Source organism: Arachis hypogaea, chromosome 3 (genome assembly GCF_003086295.3).
Source record: "Arachis hypogaea cultivar Tifrunner chromosome 3, arahy.Tifrunner.gnm2.J5K5, whole genome shotgun sequence".
In the NCBI taxonomy this organism is placed as follows: domain Eukaryota; kingdom Viridiplantae; phylum Streptophyta; class Magnoliopsida; order Fabales; family Fabaceae; genus Arachis; species Arachis hypogaea.
Genome location: NC_092038.1, coordinates 141,272,596 through 141,280,879, shown reverse-complemented (window position 1 = coordinate 141,280,879; position 8,284 = coordinate 141,272,596).

The window sequence follows — 8,284 nt, the reverse complement described above, 5'->3', positions numbered from 1 at the left end:
ATGCGTCACCTTTTTGCTTTTAGATTTTGCCGCCTCCTCAAACACTCGCTCCTTTTCCTCACCGACCACTACTATCCTCCCTTTGTCATTGCCACGCCAGAGGCCTGACGGCTCACTGTTGGTGCTGGTCGTCCTGGTTCTTCCACTACAAGAAAAATGTTTGTTACTGTGAGATTTACTATCAGATTAATCAAATAAATTTGCTGCTAAGTACATTACTGTCAAATTTATTGTCGTCCTGGTAGTTGACGGTATAAACGATGCTAGAAACATCTTACCGACGGTTTTTTTCAGTCCGACACTAATTATCGACGGATTTTCTATCGGTGTTTTCAATGGATTATCAAGCCTAAGTTGATGACTACCGTTGGATTTATCCGACGGTAACTTTGGCGTCATTTCGTTTCAAATGGCACCAAAACTTATCCGACGATACATCCGCTGGTAGGATTTTTGTTTTTTATTTTTTAGTTTGGGCATAATTTAGCCATAACTAATAGTCAACTCAAATTAAAACTCTTGTTAACCAAATTGTAATTAGAAATATAAAATTAGCAAAAATCGACAAATTATTTTATTAAAAATAAATGGTATGAATACAATAAAATGTCATAGAAGTAAAGTAATGTACCCTAAACAAACAAAAATGCATAAAACCCTAACTCCTATAGATCTTGACAATCATCGTCATCGTTGGCGGTGGCGGCGTCGTGGTCCCCTACTGTGGCAGCGTAGTAGGTACTGTTGTCGAATCCCCACCAGCAGCACCGTTAGAAGCAGCAGTGCGGCTGCCTCCAGTGCGAATCTGCTAGCTGTACTCCTCTATCTGCTGTCGCAGCCACTCGAGCTGCTCCAGCTTCTCCGTCAAGTCCGAGCTGGCGGCAACGCGTGCAAGAATCTCTCGATACCTCTACTCAGACTGCTCCTGCTACTGGTGAAGATCCTGTGTTAGCTTCTACATACACCTCCTCCCTCAAGTCGATAACTTCCTGGGGATCAGCAGGGCTGGTGGCAGAGGCAGAGGCAGAAAAAGCTGCCAACGCGGAGGAGTGGAGGCCATTGGAGAAGAACGATCCCAACCTGAAGTGGCGATTCTTGTGGGTTCAGAGGCGGTCTCGCACCAAATCCTGTTGGGATCCATGACTGAGGTCTCGAAGCCAGCTTCGTCGGGTCCACCAGGTGGCTGAGAATGCTGGGTCGCAGCGTCCAACCTCTGCTGATACTCCTCTTGCGTCACACATGTTAGTTGTGATTAGGATAATAGTTAAATAATTGACTTTATACCACATGAAGCTGAAATTTAGGATTAATTTAAACTCACATAGTGGGCCGTAGACCGCTCGTCAGCAAATCTCTCGTTGTTTGTCTTCAAAGTATAGGTATACTTGAAGGTCTCTGCCAGCGTCTCCTCACGATCCAATGACTTAGACTACAAATTAATATATCAACCAAAAAATAAAATAAACGAATAAATTAAACAATGACTGACAAATATATATGCAGCAGGAAATCTCTATTCTAATTTCGAAAATATAATTTTAATTTTTTCGATTTAAATAAAAATCTTATAAAAATTTCGATAATCTCCCCTGAAATTCAGATTTAGCCACCTTTGAAGGGTTCCATCCAAACCAAATTAACATCATTATTTTCACAGTCAAGCATTTTCTGAACAATTTTAGTAGCAAGAATCAGCAAACAATTAAATAATCCAATGTTTTCCAGTAATCTCAAAGCCTAATCTAACATATCATAACGTATCCTAACCTATCCTAAATCCACTAAAATTGAAAATTAAACACCTTAAACTCTACTAATTAAATTGGCTAACTTGATAATGAAAAAGGAAATTAAACACCGTAAACTCTTCTAACTAATTTAAGCAACTACTATAACATAAAATAATGCCAAAATTCTTACCAATTTTGTCTTCATCTTCACGAAGGTTGCCGACCCACCCATATACCTCGATGACCTGGGCGAAGCCCTATTGGCCATGTTCATCAGACATCGACACTTGAAGGCCTCGTTATCTCGTAAGTGAGCCTCCAGGTCACGCTTGATATTTTGATGGATCCACTTCGTCAGGTGGTCTTTTTCCTGACGAACATTGCTCATCATCTGCAGAAAATATTTGGCTGTCCGATGGTCATAGATCTTCTGGATCATGAGGTTATGCTCCACATCCTATATGAATTTTAACTACAAAAAGTGATTCACCAACATTAGTTAGTTGGAAGAAAATCAATTTCAAATACAGTAAATCAATTCTAACCAAATTGGGTTCTTACCGCCCACTTATGAAATCAGCGCTCTCTTATCTCAGTTGGGATCTGCGTGTAGGTCAGCCGTGGATGATCGTACATGGACTTAATAACCTCGGATATCTCCTGTGTGCAAGCATTGTGGGTTCGATGCAAACCTATCACAGAATAAACCGCACAGTAACAATCACATAAGATAAACAAACTTAATATTATAAAATTGAACACATTACTACATGCCATCGGGCCAAATCCTCAACCAGATGATGGCAGTGGTGGAGGGACATCCTGCTCAGGAGCACTAGAGGTATCACCCACCGCTATCTCTATCGACGGGGTCACTGCATCTACAGGGGGGACGTAGCAGAAGGAGGTACCCAGTTCGGATTTGGAACCAGGATTGCCTAGTTTCTCCAAACATTACATCTAAGTCATCCTCAAAACCAGAGTTAAAATTTTTTGTTAGTGCCTCCTCATCTTCTTTTCCTTTGGGAATCAACTTGATCGACTGGATAGCCGATATCTCCTTCGACTCCTCCATCCCTTGGTCTTTGCTCGAGGATACCTTGTCACCTTTTTGTTCTTGCTTCTGAGGTGACTTACTTTCTTTGCTCAATTTTGGATATGGCCCTTATGTATTGACATAAGCATTTTACGCTTGGACCATAGTTCTTGGAATGAAGGGAGCTCTTTCTTGAAAATTGCGTCGAGACCTTCCTTGACCGTTGCCCCTTCTACCTGCTCCTCATCTGGAGCCACCTCTTTTCTAGGCTCCAGCCTAATTTTCAAAACCTCCTCTAGAAACAATGAAATTGTAATTCCTGGAGTAGTTTGGGACATTGTTCTATCCCCATTTGTTATTTGATAAATTGGACGGAGGAACTCTAGTTCGACTTGACACCCCCTGGGGTTTCTGGTCAATTGTCACCACCGTGTGCATGTGTTGTTTGACAGAATCAGCTACAGACTCGACCTTTAATCCTTTGCTTCAGTTGAGCTTGTCTTAATTCTTCCTGATGAACACATCCTCTACTTTTTTATACGAGTCGAAAGCCTTAGTAGCTGAAGTGTCGAGCAAGACACTATATCAAGGGCATATAGCTACATTTCCTTTCTCCTCCTTTTGTCTCAACAAGAAACCTAATAGATCTTCTCTTGTCTTTGGATAAATAGAACTTTATGCCTCAAAAATGTCTAGCTCGAACTGCTCATCTTTCTTTACAGGCTCGACACAAGCAATGTTGACTATAAATGCCATTTCTCCTGTTTCAGCGAAGTTCGATGCCACTTGGAAGAGATCAAAATCCACCTTCATTTCAGGCTCATTAGCAAACTTTAATCGACTTTCGTCAATAGGCTTTTGTATCAAGTCCTTGAAACAAACACAATTGTCAGTATAATGCCCAGAAGCTTAATAACATTTGCAAAATTTTTTATTTCTAATTTCAGAAACAAATGGCATTCTTTTCCCTTCAGAAGTACAAGCTGCTTATCTTTAAACAACATATCGAAAATCTACTCAGCTTTTGTTAGGTCGAAAGAATAATTCTTTCTTCCTAACAAAGGAGTCTTATCTTTTGTCAGATTAAGAGATTAACACACATAAGGAGGCCCATATTTTAGTTCTGCAGCAAAAGCAGATTTACTGTTCGACTCTTCCTCGCTTATATAGTCAATGTAGTTCACTTTTTTATTGAAAAATAGTTTTATTTTATTCGACTCTAGCTCTTCTTTTTCTTTATTTAACTTCTCAATTTGTTGGACTTTATTAGCCAACTGAGTCAGGTCAAGAAATTGTTGATTTACTAATTTTTTTCGAATATTGAAATCAAGCCCATTAATAGCCATATTAAGTTATTAACTATTTCAGGCTTAGGAATCGGAGTGAAATATTTATTTCTCATATTCTTGAATCGGATAAGGTAGTCATCAATCAACTCAGTTTTTTTTCTCTTTACTGTAAATAAATCAGATAAAGTCACATTCATTTCACCCCTAAAGAAATTGATCATGAAAACTTCTTTTTAATTGAACCCAACTATGGATCGAATTAGGTTACAAATTTGAAAACCAAGTGAAAGCGTTCTTTGTTAGTGAAGAGAGAAAATATCTGATTTTCAAATATTCATTATTAGCTAACTCGCCTATTTCAACTGAATACCGAGCAATGTGCTCTATAATCGATTTCCCACTTTTCCCAGCAAACTTTGTAAGGGATTTAGGAGTTTTGACTCTCCTGGGTAGTTCAGCCTGCAAAACATAATTTGAAAAGGGGATATAAAATAAAGTTGATTTGTCACCGTTATATTTAATCTCGCTCTATTTAGGATTTACTCGATAGCTTGAGTTATATTTTGACATAAGCATGAGCAACATTGTTTGTTCTGACTTCATTTAATACCCTATTTGCGTCACTAAGACTGAAAATTTTATGAGTTTAGATGATAATCTAGTGTTATTCATTGAAGTCCCCAAACGCTTCTGAGTTCTTCCTATTTGTAGATCACAAGGATAGACTTGCTCCTGAATAATCTTGACCCTGACCTGGTTTGCTCCCTTTTTTTAAGCCACGACCTTGCCTTGACCCTGAAGCATTTTTATCATGATACCCCACGTTCTATCTTGCCTTGCTTTTCAAACTTCTTGTTCTTGTATTGCATCCATATTTACCACGTGATACATTCTTGGTTTCGACCCTGTTCTTTAACCTTCCTCAAGTCATTAAGCCTTTGACCTTGATCACCATTTTATTCTTGTTATAGTCAAAGGAAATTTTTTCTATGGCCATCTGTGCCATGTTTTGACTTCCTATACACCACAATCGAGTCTCTTCATGAGTCGAAATCTCTATTAACAAAGAAAAATGTGACTTACATTATAATATAATCGAGGACTTAGATATAACATTAGTTGATATATATGTACATAGATCTATGTATTTTTGTAGTTAGTTTGTCTTAACAAGACATTAAAACAGGAGCAAAGTGCCACTTTTTTAAAAAACAAATTTCATTAATAAGAATCGCAGGTTCAATGCAAAGTTATCAGAACTGAATCGAATCGGCCGGTTCAATTGGAAAACTGGTGAACTGATGGTTTGGCAGATTCAGTTCGTTAATTGGATCGGATTTACAATTGAACCGGTCAACTATGTTAAAAATCGACCGATTCGCACTTCAGACTGCAGTTGACCAGTGTGGATCCACAATACACCCAAGACTGCATGCATGCAACGCACTTCCCTTACCACTGCATGACTTTGTTTCTTAACAATATAAGTGACAAAAAGTAAATATATAATAAACGATGAATGAATTTTTATGTTTTTATCCTTTTAAGCATGGATTGACATGGATATCAAACAAGTAACAATACATGGGATATATGAACATATTGATATTGATTGTGTTATTTTTTGTTTTTTCACTTGTTCATTTAAATTGAGAAAGTATTTTGTACTAGTGACTAATTTATTATCTTTTTTTGCACCATAAATTATATCTAAGAATTGATATTTGATTGTTATTAATATATTTTTAAAATATGTATTTAATTTTTTATTTTATTTTTATAATTTTATATATTTTTTAATTATAACCGGATCAACTGGGTGAATCAGTGATTCACTAGTTGAACCAATAGTCCAATAACCCAATCGTATGACCGAATCAATTACCGGTTTAATTCTAATAACTATGGTTCAACGTACTAGATACACATATAAATGTTAAGTATCATAACTTCATAAGTTAGATTCTCGATTTTAACCAATAAAAATTAGAGAAATTCTCCACATACAAGCATTTTTTTATACAAGTCTTTACAAGTGCACCTTCTTGCGCACGTTCTTCTTCTTTTCTTTCGTTTCTTGCCTTCTCTTTCTCCTTCTTCAACTATTACTGCACGTTTTCACTGCACCTTCTTCTTCTTCTTGCTGCACGTTCTTCTTCCTCTTCCTCTTCTTCTTCTTCTTCTTTTCTTTCGTTTCTTGCCTTCTCTTTCTCCTTCTTCAACCGTTACTGCACGTTTTCACTGCACCTTCTTCTTCTTCTTGCTGCACATTCTTCTTCCTCTTCTTCTTCTTCTTATTCTTCTTCTTTTCTTTCGTTTCTTGCCTTCTCTTTCTCCTTCTTCATTTACGTACTTTTCTCTCTGTTTTCTTTCTTCGTTATTCTCGATTTCCATTGTTTTTTGACATTAAGCTCTGAAATCGTTTTTGAAGAAGAAGAAGAAGCAGCTGAAGATGAGGAGGAGAAAGAGAAAGAGTTCTGAATTATGCATAAGGTGTACTTCAACGAATTTTGGGTGTATTTCTTAAATCCTTTGGGTGTAATTTTTGTAATCCTTTGGGTATATTTCTTAAATCCTTTGGGTGTATTTCTATAATCGTTTGGGTGTATTTCTGTAATCGTTTGGGTGTATTTCTGAATTCCATTATCTCCAAATTTGGCAAGAAACTTATTTTCATTGAGGAAGAAGAAAAAGAGTTGTTTATAATGCATGGTGAGTAGCGCGCTTTGGAAACATGAAGTGGTTGAATAACGTGCGTTTATTTACTCTTGAATATGGGAGTGTAATGCGTGTTTTTTATTAGGCTTGTACCAACTTGTAAGACTTGTAAGACAAAAAGACTTGTATGTATAGCAGGCCTCTAAAAATTACACCTTAAAAGAATTTTAGAAATTATAGCGCTATACAATTTTATACAAGATATTTTTGAAGGGTCACATCTTTTTTTTTTTTGGTCAAGAGGGTCACATCCTTTAAAAAACTAAGTTTACTGGACCTGCTGTACCTACTTTATCCTTTTTTTTTTGTAGTAGTACCTACTTTATCCATCACCACAAAATAGTTATGAGGCCTTTTTAGGTAGGCCCAATAGATGCAGATCAGCTTCAGAGTACGGCCCACAAGTAGATTGAATTCTGGAACCTGGACCCACCGAAAGTAATAGTTTATCAAAACAATTTTAAAAAAAGTAGGGAGGAAATTAGGAAACAAAATCTGTAGAAATTTGAATCACATCTAACTAAATCAAATATATCAGGAGCATTTTAAAGGAAGAAAGCTTCTTGATCCTAGGTTCAAATCTCGTTAACAGAAATGATAAATAATATATATTAAAAAAAACGTTTTGATTAATTAGTTCAATTCACTGTAGAAATAAAGTTTTAAATCACTTTCTTAATAGCTAAATGTTATGTCAAACTTGACTTAAAAAATAAGTATCAAATTACATGCATTAGCTGATAGTTTGTTATTTAATTCATGGTGCACTATGCTCTGCGTTAATTGGTAGTAGAAAGCACGTGAATTAGTCGAAGACTTTCAGTCGCAACTTATAGTACCAAAACTTAAAATAAATACTCGAAACAAAATTATTACTTGTAAATTAATTTAGGATAATCGGCCGCCGTTTTAGTTTGATTGATTGAACAAAAATAAAAGTTGAAATCCAATTGCACCCCCCAATAGGATTCACCGATTCAGTATCCATTTGCAACTGAGTTATGATTATGAGAGTCTCTGTCTTGAAAGCCATCACCATGTGGAATTTGATGCCTGGAAAAATGGGGTTCCAATCTATGCACAATTAATAATATATATTTTCAGATATTGATGGCTAACATTTAAAAACAAAGTTTTATTCTACAACTACAATACAAGTGGGGTGAAATAATATTTAAGAATCTACTAATGACGCCGCTCTTGAATTTTCTGGCGTACTTAGCATACTACTTTGGAATTCTGATCATGGTCAAATGCGTCACAACGAAACACGCGCCCACTGTCGAGTGTCGATGGGATTTTAAACGTTTGGGGAACAAAAGACATGGCTGGATTATTAAAATTAAATTCAATATAATTTTAATTAACTTGTTTTTGTATAAATTTGTTACCAATAAACTGAAGCAGAGAAAATCAGAATAAGATTTACATTATTTCGACATTTTTTATATTAATTCATATTAAACAAATACAAAATATTAGATATCAAATTAATTATTTACATAAAATAT